Genomic DNA, 15,314 nt, shown 5'->3' on the forward strand with positions numbered 1-15,314 from the left:
GTTAAATCCTTCGTTATGAAACAAAACGGAGATAGAGATAAGGAGAATGTCATTGCAAAGGTGAAGCATGTAGCCAATATTATTGAACTGTACATGTAGAACTTGATGAACGGATCAATGTTCTGCTGTGTATGTTTTCATCAATTTTTAAAAAATTCTCTAAAGAGGGGAAAAACCAGGCAAGTTGAGCAATCATGATTAGTGGGGACAGCATTATGCTCCTCAAGATGGCTCTACTTTAAACCTTATATGGTCATTATCCAGCATTGTACAACAAAACTGAGTTAATTGAGATGAATATTTATTTACTGTTTTTATGAGTACTTCCTAATGATATCAGATTAAGTGATTCTCTCTTCAGGGCCATGTCTAGTTGGGGGAAACAAAATAAATTAAGTAATTGCACATCAGTGGCATAAATAATATGATGGACGTGCCAGTATTAGAGAAAAGAAGAAACACATCTCTCTGAGAGTTGAGATTAAAAGGAAGTTTCCACTAGTAAATGAGTTTTGAACGATGAAAAGAAAATGTCAGTTGAAAATGAGACTTAGGATGGGTACATAGCTTCTTTTATTCCTCTGTCCTTTCAATACAGTATGTATGTTTCTGTGTGACATGTAGTAGATCTGCAGATAAAAGTCTCACCCACAACTCTATGCTCAGCAAATAAAAGTCTGCTAAAATGAGAAACCGCCTAATCTACTCTATATTAAACCTATTTCAGAGAAGCTGCTATCATTAAGAAATAAATGATAAAATCATTTTCTAACCCCAGGTAACAAAATAAGTACGTGCACACATTGGTTAAATTAAGTATACTACTTATTAAACTGAACTTTTAAATTAGAAGACATCTTCCTTATTAATTATAGTTTTGTATGTTCATTATTAATGGACAAAAATAATTCATTAAATTCTGTGAACAATGTGAGCCAATTACTTCTTCATTGATATAATACTTTACCCAGATGCTAATGTGACTATCAATTACAAGAAAATTTCAAAGAAAATGTACTCTGCTATATGAAACAAATGGGAAACAATTTAACATTTAAGACCACTTTAACATTTATAACAATCCTACAGATAAATTTCATGTAGAACAGGAGCACAGCACATAGGAAGATCTTGAGGTGTTGAAATTTACCAAAGAATAGAGTTAATGTATATAAAAAGGACAAGGAATAAAATTATGTGTTTGGAAAGCATAAGTTTAAGAATCTCAAATGTAAAGAGATATTACCAGGAGGTGAAAGATGGGCAAATGTAACACTGCGGTAGGGGAAAATTTGTCTGTGTGTATTTGTATAAATAAATATATATATACTTTGTTCACAAGAAGCAGATGGACTTTGGACTTCTACTTAAATCTTGCCTCAGCACAAGAACGGTTTGTGCTACTTACCTTCCTGACAGATCGCTGAAGACAAAATGGGTGCATAAGCAAATGTGGTGAAGAAAGCTGATGGTGCCTGGCTATCAAAAAATATAGTGTCTTGGGTCTTAAAGGATTCTAGTTAAACAAAGCAGCCATCTAGCAGGGAAGCAACAAAGCCCACATGGAAGAAGCACACCAGCCTGTGTGATCATGAGGTGTTCGCATTTTTTGCATTTGTGATACTTAATTGGCCTCGTGATTTGGATTCTGCATTCATCAATGAAGTATGAATCAACCATTGGCCCTGACATAATTTTTATCATTACTTTATGTATTTACATGTGCTGAAACAGACTTCAGGAGGTGAGTTATTCATTTAAGGCAAATAAACCTTCAATTAGAAGGCTTGACATCAGGTGATACATGCCTGGTGTCATACAGGTTATCGAAGTTTAAAACTTGCTTTAGTATTTTATGTATCTTTTGTAGTTAAAACTTTTCTTAGGTAAAATAAAATTTGATTGTAAGAACATGACAGATACATCTTTTTGAAAATCATAACCATAGTGGAATTCATAGTATTGACTTTATTACACAGAAGTTCAATATTTACTTAAGATTACTCCTGTCATTTATATCAGCTGCATTTTCTTCCAGTGAGGGTTTAACATTTGCTTTAGAAAATATTAAGCAGAACAGTTACTTTGTATGTACTAGAAAATATAAAATGGAAAATACAGATTAAAAACAATAGTTTAGCAAACATTGTTAAGAAAAGAAGATCTACTGCTGGTTCAAATGCATTCTCATATTTTCACCATACTTCTTGTGCATAATTTAATATTGTATCCATGTTTTTATATTCTTTATGTTCTTTCCGTGCTCAAATAACTTACATATTTGTTTATATTATATAAAGGTGTCTTAGACCCTAGTATTTAGTAGTGTATTGCTTACAATAAGTGCTACTTTAGTTGTATTAACAATCTTTGTAATATTATCAGAAATAGATAAGCACATGAAATCTGGTTTTGCTTCAGTATTAATTTTATATTACTAACCAGACTTTCAAAGCATCTGTGTCAGGTGATTCCCTTAGGCAATGCACTAGGCAATGCTTTAGACTAGGCTTTAGACCAAAACTCCTTGGGCTACCAAACCCAATCGAAAGCCTTTAAGTGGATCTTGGAATCTGACATCAAGCTAAGCTAGATCTGCTCTGAAACATTTAACATCCTAATTTCAGGGTAATTTAATTATAAAGAGCAGTAATTGTTTTGTAGTCAGTTAAATTATGAGTGCAAATTAAATATGAGATTTTTTTTTCAATCATCAATGCTATCAGCTCTCTTTCCCTTACCCTCTCCCTACTTCCTGTACCATCAGGGAACCAGTACTCCTGTCACTGTCTCTGGGAATTCATCCACCTTGACTTCCATGTACTGAGCAAGGTGAACATATGCAAATGTAACATGATTTTAATTAGGTAAAACACATAAAGTCCTTAACAGTGAGGAACACTTAAAGAGCTTATGATAGTTATGTGGGTCATCAGTGCTATACCACACCCTGGATTTATCATCTGTTCCATGTGGCCCTTCTGAGAAGGACTGTCCAATTATCTTGCAGGCGGATTTTGGTTCTCAATTGTATCCACACCCCTTCACATCAATTTGGGTGCATGTTTTTGAACTTCAGATACCTCTTTCTGCGAACACCTCATGATCGCACAGGCTGGTGTGCTTCTTCCATGTGGGCTTTGTTGCTTCACTGCTAGATGGCTGCTTTGTTTAATTAGAATCCTTTAAGACCCCAGATGCTATATTTTTGATAGCTAGACACCATTAGAATTGCCCCATATGGTTGGCAAATAAGTATATGCAAATCTTTATATGGAAGCATATTGACATATTTTTCTCTCAAGGTCAAACTGAGCACTAAATCACTGTGCCACCAGGCCCCCTTCATTCATATATAGTGGCTCCATATTATGCATGATTCGTGGATAAAGCTTTAGGCTATATTCAGTGAATGGTCATTGAAAGAATTAAAAGACCAAAGTACCACTGAAAGTTTGAAAGGAGAATATTCTTTTTAACATTTTGCTTAAAAGTTGTGTAGTGAAGATAATTAAATATCGCTCTTGTGGGATGAGAAGCTTTAATTTAGCCAGGACATTTAGGAACTATCAATACAATATTAATCAATATTAAAACCATTGTGAACTCCATCATGATATTTATTTAATCAAGTGATTAATTTAAAAATATGATTTAAGCCTTTAAAAAATACCAGCCAAATTTGAAGGCCAGTGAAATACCATGACCACAGTACACAATCTTATTATCACTTGTCTAGTTTTTTTTTCAGTGCATCAAGGAACATGGAAATATTAAGTTTCCGTCTATGATATCTATTTATTGAAGTGTTTCATCTGTTTAAACTATGTCACTGTCATCAAGTCAATGGTAACTCAAAGCGACTTTATGTGGGTTTCCAAGACTACAATTGCTTAAGGGAGTAGAAAGCCCAGTCTCTCCCGCGGAGGTTCTGGTGGTTTTAAACTTATGCAGATCGCAATCCAACATATGACCACTAACCCACCAGGGCACCATAGTTTATCTGTCTAGATAGAGATAAAAATGCTTAAGTGGGTTCTTTACTAAAAAATATATTTTAAATTAGTCATTAAACAAAATTTTAACTGATAGCATGCTTAATTTTGATATGATACCTTGTTTTAATCTTTTTCCAATAAAGATGTATTTTAAAGTGCCATAGTGAAAAGAAATTCAATCCTCCCACTTCCGTTCCCATTTTCATAAATTTGGTATTTTTGAAAAAAGAAAGAAAAGAAAAGCTGCTATACTTTATATGCCAAAAAGCATTTGAACTTATTCTTAGTGTGTTTTTAAATAGTTTCTCACGGAAGTGGAAATTATGTTTTCTCATTAGAAAAGTAATTCTCTCTCCCATGACGGAAGTGAGGGGAAAAAAAGGAACTACGGAGTCAAAGTGACTTTATAAATTATAAGCCTGTGAAGCAAGAGAGACCTTTACTGTGATTCTATATCTGGCTTCTAAAAGAAAAAAAAATGAAAGTACATTAGAAATCATACCTTGTTTTATTGTAGAAAACAAAATAAAAACAAGAGCAAAAAGGGAAATTTCATTTCAATATATTTAATGTCTCTTGTCAAATGATTATGCGCATTCCTGTCCGACCACTTTAACTCTCAGCCAGAAATCTTGAGAGCAGTATCAATGAATAATGTCTGCCTCACTGGGTTCTTTGGTGTTTGTTACTGTTCACTGGTTAGGCGCCATAGTCAGTTCCAACTTAAAAGACCCTCTGTATAGCAGAAACACTGTGGGCTCCTGCACCATCCTCAAAATGGTGATGGTGGACAAGTCATTTTACAAAATGACCCATGACCAATATGCCATCAAAGCTCCTTGACATAAAAATAACAGGATATGTCAGTGAAATTCTAAGATAAAGTCAATTCCCAAAAAAACCCCACTAAATCTATAGATATCTAATAACAACCAACTAGCTTAAATTTTTTTTCATAATCTATCTCAAAGAGTGTTCAATATAACGTTTCTTGCTTATGTCATACACATTCGTTCATTTTTAACCGGATATATATTTAATGCTGCCAAAGGTTCTTTTTTTTTTCAGAGAAAAGAATGTGCCTTAGCAATTTGATTAATTTGTACAGAGAACATGGTTACTTCAAACGATAATTCCCACAAGTCAATAATTTTGAACACAGCTTGATTCTTGTACTGAGGTGCCGTCAGGTTGGTTGCTTCTGATTCATAGTGACCCTCTGAACAATAGAATGAAACTCTGGCCGATTCCATACCACCTTTACAACAAATTCCACGTTTGAGCCCATCTTTGCAGCCACTGTGTCAACCCTCTTGTGGAGGGCCTTTCTCTTTTTCAGTGACCCTCTACTTACCAAGTGTGATGTCCTTTCCCAGGGACAGGTCCCTCCTGAATCCATGGCCAAAGTACATGAGACAAAGTCTGATATCCTCCCTTCTAAAGAATATTTTGGCTGTACCTCTTCCAAGACAGAATTGTTAGTTAATATCCTTTGCCAATACCATAATTTAAAGGCCCCCATTCTTTTTTCAGTTTTTCTTAGTCATTACCCAACTATTACATGCATTTATAAATAATGACTTTCAGAGAGAACATTGATCTTTTGTATATTTCACAATCACAGATGGTTGACAATATCATTGCTTGAGTCTAGCACACTTGGGTTTTCAAACTGTCACCTTCTCTTTTGAACATTGTACAGAAGTCTTTTGCAGAAAATCTGCCCAATGCAGCAAGTCATTTGATTTATTGACAGCTGCTTCTGGAAGCATCGATTATGGATCCAAGTAAGATGAAGTCAATATTTGTCACCATTTATCATGATGTTGCTTACTGGTCAGTTGTGAGGCTTTCTGCTTTCCTTATGATGAGGCATGATCCACATTGAATGTGGTTTTCTTTGATCTTCATCAGTAAGTGCTACAAATCCTGTTTGCTATCACCAAGCCGGGCTTTGACATCTGCATATTGAAGGGAGTTAATTAACCTTCCTAAAATCCTGGTGCCACATTCTTCTTCACATAATCCAGTTCTCTGATTATTTACTCAATATATAGATTAAGTAAGTTTGGGCAAAGTATGACATACACCTTTCCTGATTTTAAACAATACAATATCCCATTGTAGTGCTGAAACAGCTGCCTCTTCACTGATGTACAGGCTCTACATGAGCACACGTGTGTTCTGGAATCCCACAATCTGTCCCGATCCACATAGTCAAATGCCTTTGCACGTACATTATTTTTCTAAATTCTTAAATGCCATGGACATTCTTATTTTTTTCCAATGCCAGGGGAAAAAAGGATATAGAAGAAAAAGAAAAATGTAAATATAATAATCAGGAATATCTATATAAAAAATAATTTGTTTTATATACCTAAATGATAAACTAGCCTAGTTTAATGTTAACATAAAAAGAATTTATCACGTTCTATCCTCAATCTATTATATCCATCATTTATATGATAACATGTGTTACAAGGAATTTCAGAGAAAAAGCATTTATCTTTGTGTATGTCAGAATAAAAGATGGATTGGAAAAAATTTTTAACTATGTTTCAAAAGCTGAAGTGTTTCAACGGTTTGAGAAGAGTGGAAACTCCATCATACTGGATCTGTTCATATTATGATCACAATAACAGCATATTACTATTGCATGAATAAGAGATGGAAGCAACTCTGCTCGACTGATGTTATAATGAGTGCAAACTCAAAATACTCAATGCTATAGAGTCAATTTTGACTCACAGGCTAACCTATGGGACAAAGTAGAATTGCCCTTGTGGGTTTCCAAAACAGCTTCACCTTTTTGTCCCAAGCAGCTGGTGGTTTAGAACTGCAGTGGTTGGCATCCCAAGTTGTAATCCTTTACACCACCAGGGCACAGAGTTTTCAATTTGGCAGATAGAAGAGTAGCTAGTGTCATGCGCTAATTTTTAAATAAAAGACAAATCTTTAAAATATGTGGATAAAGACATGTTGCTTTTTCATATATTACCTGCATTAATCAAAATGTTCCATTTCTTGAAAATAAGTTTTAGAGGACGTTATTGTGCACAGTTATTGTATGGGTTTCAGATCCCTGAGGAAAATATAAGGGGCTTCAAAAAGTCATGGGAAACATGGAGTTAACAGATAATGGAATTTTCTCACACACTTTCAAAAGGTCCCCTCTTGTATTCTAAAGGAGGGGAGAGGGGCAAAGAGAGAAAAATAAATATATATATATATATATATATATATATATATATATAGAGAGAGAGAGAGAGAGAGAGAGAGAGAGAGAGAGAGAGAGAGAGAAACAAGAGACAATACACCCTTAATTGAATTTTAGGTTTCTATTTTGTTTTCTGGGTAAGACAAAGCCCCAAAGTTTACTTCCATGAAGACAAAATTGTTATGAATCCCTACTATAAAACTTCATAAGCAGAAGGGAGCTACCAGAATATGCCTTAAAGAAAAAGAACCATAAATATCACATCGAAACAGTTTTATTTCTGTGAATTGCGTTCTTTAAAAGAACAGCATATTAAAAATTTTTAAATCCCGCATTTCCATATGGAAATGTCAAGTTAGAAGTTTCAAAATAAATGTGTTGCCATCACTAATTATAGAAACAATGTCGTCCAGTTTAATAAAACACTCAGTTGCCACTTAAAATAGTACTATAAGTTTTAAAGTTCCATCTAAAAATATCATTGAGAGAAAAATTACAAATTTGAACTTATACTAATTAAATCTGAATCACAGCATTCAAAATGTATTCGCTTATCTTCCTTCCAGTAATGCTTTTAACATAACCTTATTTATGATTACCTCCAGGTATTCATTTTCTAAAGTTATATTGTGCTTTAGATGGACTATACCTAGATTCTGCTTTAACAATTATTATACAAATTCTTCCATGCCATGTGCCCACATTCTCATTTTCCCCATTGGGTTTGTTGTGTTTCCATTAATTGAGCTTTGCTCCTCTCCTTACTTGTCATCTTTGCTTTGGGGTTACTGTTGACCATTTGAGTTCTTGTAGTTAATTATAAGGGAGCATATTCCTCCTGTGTGATATTGTTTACTTATGAACCAACCTCTCATCTAACTAATGGGATGGCTATAGAAATAACGTCATACACAAGCGCAAAGATTATCTTAGGGTGACAGTTGAGTATTACAGGACTCTCGGTTGGTCCATTATGTTTTAATACAGAGCAGTACCAGGAAAAGGTTATTATGCTTACTGAAGAACAGAATCATTGAGAAGGAGGAAGGTCCTCAAAGAAACATGGATTGGCATGGCGGCTGCCATGATGGGATCAAATAAAATTACAGCGTTGAGGATGGCATGGGATTGGACAGGGAAGGGTCATTGGGAGTCAGAACCCACTTGATGGCACATAACAACAACAAGAGCAAAACACTTTTTTTGTAATCTAGCTATTATTCATTTATTATCTTATTGACTTAAAATATGTGCCTATTTAATGAATTTCTTAATCTTATATCCTTTCTTAGAAAACAAAAGCAATTATTTACTAGTGACCTGTCTACAGTCTAAATAATTGAATATTTGTAAGTGGAAAAACTTTATCAAAAATAAGTACTGAATTATATTTCCAAACAAGAAAGATGGAAAAAATCCTCCTAAAAATAAATTAAGGTATTCATGTGTTCTTTACGAATTTTTATTGAATGCCTTTTTTCTTTTCTTTTATTAAGGAGTTGCTGACCATACATACAAATGTGTATTTGAAGCCTCGTGTTTACAGATGGGTAGTATGGTTAGTCAAAAGCAGATAGGAAGAGAGGGGAACAAGTCTTGATAGCAGAAGGCTCCAATATATTCCAACAATGACAAAATATTAGGAGTAATCCTTTCAGCATATATTTAAAGCATAATGATCATTAAGTTGGCTACTGTGATTATCTCTTGTGACTAAGATTACTAAAATAACTAAGATTTTACCAAAGAGTGAGGTAAAAGACAAGCCTGGCAATGCATGATCAAAGAGAGCGCATTCTTTTCTTTTGTCAAAGATTTGTACAATCATCACAACAATCCCTTTTAGAACATGTTTTTTATTGTGGTACTCGTTATTATTAGTAACTCCTTCCCCTGCCATAACCCTAAAGAACCATTCTTCTGCTTACCACCCCTATAAATGTACCTATCCTGATTCTCATATAAAGAAAACAAAATGAACAAAGCAAAACAAAAAACACAGAAACACTTCAATCCCAAAAGTAAATTAAAAAATGGAACAAATTTAAGATGCATCAAAAGCGAATACAAATGATAGGGTATTCATTTTAACATAACTCCATCTGCATTAATACATTTAATGAACTCTCTGCAAACCTATTCACATCCTGGTTAATGGTCAGATGGTATTCATTAGAGGCTTAATCCATGTAAGAATTATGCAAATGGTTTGGGGAGTTTTACTGTAGTCCACAGCCTTCTGCACACCTGGTGTTCAGATTTTAAGCTCTAATACAATTCCCTGATCTGGTTTTGGATTTATTTATTTATAATCCTTGGTCAAACAGGCTAGTTTGTTTCTTCCAAGTGGACTTAGCTACTACCTCACTTGGATGGGTGCTTGTTTTAAGACAAGTCTTTAAAACTTCAGATTCTATTATTTCTGGCAGCTGGTCGCCATACGCTTTCTTCATCACACTTTGCTATACAGCCATATGTTCATCGATCTTTTCACGAGGTTAAATATCATGTAGGGACACATCATAAGAACGAAATGTTCTTGGATTGGAGCATATGATTAAGTGCAAGTTCAAAATTCATTCAAATGCTTATTGTTTATATAGGTCTCTGGCCCACTTTAGGGACAGCATTATTACTTTATTGGAGAATATTTTTTTAAATTCCCATAGTGACACAAGGCAGTTCTGTTAATAGCATGAGCCTTGGTGGACTAGTGGCTATGAGTCGGGCTGGTGACGGCAAGGTCAGCAGTCTAAAACCGCAGGCCGCTCCGCAGGAGAAAGAGCTCTCTGCCCCCATAACATTGAAGCTCTCAGAAACTCACAGGGGCAGTTGTGGCCTATCCTGCAGGGTCGCTATGAGTTCGGATCACCTCCATCGTGGATTTGCTTTTGGCTAATAACATTTAAAGTACTGTTGATAGGATGAAATTATTCATTCATAGGACAGCTTTTTAGACACAGATCAAAACTTCAGTGACTAGACACTATTTACACAAACAATGAGAAGTAGAGGTATGACAACACTTTCAATGATGCTCATGCCTCATGAACTAAGCCATGTCATAAAAAAGCAAAATGAAACCCACTGCCATTGAGTCAGTGCTGACTCACAGGGACCCATGGTGGGTTTCTGAGAGAGTAACAGTTTATGGGAGTACAAAGCTCAGAATGTATGAAAACACTAAGTATATGTCAGTCTTAATTTGCCAATTATGCACTCTGTCAAAGTAAGAAACTTGACTAAAAATCCGATGACTTTCAAATCCACAACTTTAGAATAGTAGTCATCTGCTTCTTCTCCTTTTAGGACTTTCAGCCTTAAGTTTAAGGGACTATTTAAATTCCTTTAATCTACTACAGGTATGTTTAAGGTAAAATCACGTTTGCTGAGTGGGGTTTCCAAATCCGATCTGTCTAGTGTGACCTCTGAAGGATATTATGCACCTCTACAGACCAAATCAAGTCTAATATTATGGTTTTCTCTAACACATAAACTGGGTCAGGCTAGATATAAACAGTCTAAAGTGCCTAAAGAAAGGGTGTATATTCCCATTAGGGGGTCGACGTAATAATGATAAACATGTTCCCAATTTGCAGGCTGCCTCTCCTGATTTACCCACCAACAAAGGTAAACCGACCTTGAGAAAACGTTCTCATAGATGCCTGTTGGAGTGAAAGTTTAGAAAACCCAATGGCAAATCAGCACCCGAGTTCCCTCTATCGTTGTGTTTCTCGTACTATTACTTGGTGTTTTCATTTGCTTTGCCACTAGTCTTAACTGATTTAAGATAAGCTGTTCTAAGAATCAATTTCCTCATCCTTAAAAAATAAGCAATAGCTACTTCAACAAGTGTGGGTAACATATGCCCTGTTTAAGTATAATTGCATAGCCCCTAACAACCATCAACAGATGTTAATTACAGTTATTTAGGGTGAAGAAATGTCAGGTGCATGATTTAATAATGACATCTGATTATAAATAGTAAAGTCATCTAGAATAAAATTATCAAATGTCCTCAGCTTCCACTCAGGAGATCAAATTGAGAAGAGTACATCTGTCATAATGTAGTTACATAGGCTATAAAAATTATAATGAAAAGTATTTATTATAGAAATAAATGTCTAGACAGAATATAAGGATGGTGAACAGGTGAAATGAGACTTTCATGTGGCTGCCACCAATGTTTAAAAGTATAAGTGGGTACTCGTCATAAAATGGAATATTTTTTGAAAGGTATGTATTTAATTTTTTTTACAAAAGAACCTTATCACCTTCAAAGTACTCTCCACTACACATAATACATTTGTCATATCTGTGATTCCAATCATGGAAACAATTTTCAAATTCATTTGTTTAGATGGCTGATAGCACCTCCCTGGCTTTTTTCTTCACCTCTTCTACATCACTAAATCACTGCACCTTCAGATCCCTCTGCATTCTCAGAAACAAAAAAGAAGTTGCATAGAGCGAGGTCAGGTGAGGCAGCTGTGTGGGGCAAGAGAGGGATGCTGGTTTATGCCAAAAAACAAAAAATGGGTGCACTGAGATGACTGCATGAGCAGGTGCGTTGTCATGGTGGCTGAACCAGTCCCCCGCCTGCCACAAATCAGGCATTTTTGTCACACACTGTTCTGCAATCTTTTCAGGACCTCTAAATAGAAAGCTTGATGAACAGTCTGGCCTAGTGGAATGAACTCCAAATGCACTAAGAGTCAACATTTATGTCCATTTGGGAAGCTGATGGACTTCCAGAATGAGATTTGTGATCACGCGACATTTCACATTTTTTTAAATGAGAAAACCATGTGTACACTTGAGTTTTTGCCATAGTGCTGTCCTTGAAAGCTATATTCAACATCTTAACAGTTTCTGTGGCATTTTTCCCATTCAGGAAACAAAATTTCACAGCAGTACGCTTTCTTTCTGTCAGCTATCACAAAAAATGAGGTTCAAGTGAAACTTCTTTCGCAAAAAATATTCACTGTGATCAGAGAGAAACTACCCAGGCAACAGCACTGGGTGCACTAACTCAGAGCAAGTTGCTTGATGCTCGCCTAATGGGAAAAAATGCATACTAGGAAAGCACTGCACAGCAGAACTTTTCTCTGGTGTTTTGGTTTTTTGGGGGGAGGTACCCCCTCATATAATGCGCTACTTTCATTTCCATCATTAAATTTAATTGACCAAATTATATGGACACTAAGGGAGAAAGATGAAGCTTTCCTCTCTTATAAAGATTTACAGCCTGAGAAACCCAAAGAGGCAGTTATACTTTGTCCTATAATGCTACTATAAGTTGGAATTGACTCGATGGCAATGAGTTGGGTTTTTTATATGAACACCATGATCTGCACGGAAAGCATCTTATCCGTAGAAGGCAATGTTAGGAGTTTTCTACAGAAAGCATTAATCTTAAAATTACAAAACTTTGGGAGAGTTTGGATACAGAGTGCTATGATATTTTTGTTACCAACAAACCAGTTAAAACCAATTGTCTTTGAGATAACTCAAACTCATAGTACCCCTTGACTGTGAGTCATAGGGTTCATAGGGTTTTCAATGGCTGATTTTTTTGGAAGTAGATCAAGAGGACTTACTTTCTTTCAGGGCCATTCGGGGTAAATTCAAATAGCCTACTGTTTTTTTTTTTTTTGGTTAGCAGCCAAGTATTTTAACCACTCTCACCACCCGGGGACTCAAAGGTTTCTTTAAATGAAGAGCCATTGAACATGTCTTTTTTGTTTGCGTATAATACTTGCTTAATTAACTGCTGTTAATCTCCATAGAATTTAACCTACCAATTAATTTTGTGCTTCATTTTTGCCCCCTGGAGATTATTTTCTTTAGCTTTCATTCTTGGCAAGATAATGTAGAAAGTCCTTGGCTATGAGAAGTGGTTTTCCTCCTGGTAATTAACTACTGCCTATTCAAGAGGATAACAATACCTTTTTGTTAATATGCCACCCAATTCTGCTTATTTTGTCCATGGATGGTTCTAAATTTACCTAAGGAATTTGTAAGTAAACATTGTTCCAGTTGCAAAACTGAGTAATATTGGCAATTGTAGAATTTTCAGTCAAACTCACAGCCATGGAAATGATTGCAACTCATAATGACACTTATATGTTTATAACCAAGAGAACATTACTCTAGAAAGGCAAATGTTACTAATTAAAAGATGCCAGTAAGTCATTGAAGAGATTCACTGTTGCATGGTGGGAAAAGCACTGAGCTTGGAGTTCTGGTGCAACTCTACTTCTGCGTACTTGAGGAAGCCTCTTAATTGTTTTTAGGATTCCCTTAAAATGTCCAGGATTTAATTAGATCATCTTGTGATTTCATCAAATTGTGAAGGATCTATAATCATTTCTCACGGAAACAGCAATCAAGAGATTAAACAATTCATTGCACTGAGTCAATCTGCTGCACAAGGTTTCTTTACAGTGTTGAAAAGCAAGGATGTTAGGCCAATACACAGACCTTGAACAATTCATCGGCCCTTTCATTTTGGTCAATGGCTTTATTTCTGTTTTTGTTGTTATTGTTATTGTTTTGTTTGTCTTGACTTTGTTGTTCTATATGGCTTTGTTGGATTTTGTACTTATTAACGCATCTGGTGTCTATTTCGATAAGATAGGTGGGGTAAATAATTCAGAGATGAAAAAAATGAGATCAATGATCCTGAGGTGCTACAGGAGAAGGGGAGATAGGATAAACAAGTGGGGTTGGGGGAATCCAGCCAGGGACAAAGGAAAAACAAGTGAATTAAAATCAATGGAGAGAAGGACATAGGATACCTCGTGGGGTTTAGTCTAGGGCAATGTAGCAGCGAGAAGCCAAACATGTTGGTGGGACAAGAGGAAAGTAAAAGGAAATAGAGGAAAGAACCAAGAGGCAAAGGAAGTTTATAGAAGTCTAAATACAGGCATGAATATATGTAAATATATATATATGAGAAGAGAATAGAACTATGTACTCATATCTATATATTAAGAATTAAGGTGGCAGATTGACATTGGGCCTCAATGCAAGTACTTCCTCAACACAAGAACACTTTGTTCTAACAATCCAGCATTCTGTAATGCTCACCTTCCCGACATGATCACTGAAGAAAAAATGGGTGCATAAGTAAATGTGGTGAAGAAAGCTGATGGTGACCGTTTATCGAAAGATATAGTGCCCGGGGCCTTAAAGGCTTGAAGATAAACAAGTGGCCATCGAGTGGAGAAGCAACAAAGTCCACGTGGAAGAAGCACACCAGCCTGTGTGACCATAAAGTGTTGATGGGATCGGGTACCAGGCATCTAAGACCCAGAACAAAATCATACCCACAGTGAATGGGGTGGGGGGCATGGAGTGGAGATCCAATGCCCATCTGTAAACTATTGGACATCCCCTAAAAGAGGGGTCACAGGGAAGAGATGAGCCAGTCAGGGTTAAGTACAGCACCGATGAAACACACAAGTTTCCTCTAGCTCTTTGGTGCTTCTTTCCCCCCACTATCTTGACCTCAATTCTACCTTACAAATCAGATTAGACCAGAACATGCACACCACTTCAGATAAGAGCCCACAACACAGGGAATCCAGGATAGATTAATCCTTCAGGGCCAACATTAAGAGTGGAGATACCAGGAGGATTAGGGGAGTGTGGGGGAAGAAAGGGGGAATCGATCACAAGGATCAACCTAGAACCCCCTCGCAGGGGGACGTACAATGGAAAAGAAGTGGGTGAGGGGCAATGGAGGATGATGTAAGATATGAAAATAATAATCTATAACTTATCAAGAGTTCATGAGGGAGGGCAGGCAGGGGAGGGAGGGGGAAGAAATGGGGAGCTGATATCAGGGCCTCAAGTGGGAAATGAATGCTTTGAAAACAATGGTGGCAGCACATGTGCAAATGTGCTTGATACGCTGGATGAATGTATGGATTGTGATAAAATATGCAAGAGCCCCCCAAAAAGTATTTAATAAAATTATCCTAAAACCTTTATTAAACAAAAATATCAAGATAAATAAAGGAATAATAAAGTATTATTTTTTAAAAGAAAAGAAAAGCAAGGATGCTACTTTGAGGACTTAGGTGCAACTGATC

Source organism: Tenrec ecaudatus, chromosome X, assembly GCF_050624435.1.
Source record: "Tenrec ecaudatus isolate mTenEca1 chromosome X, mTenEca1.hap1, whole genome shotgun sequence".
NCBI classification, from domain to species: Eukaryota; Metazoa; Chordata; class Mammalia; order Afrosoricida; family Tenrecidae; genus Tenrec; species Tenrec ecaudatus.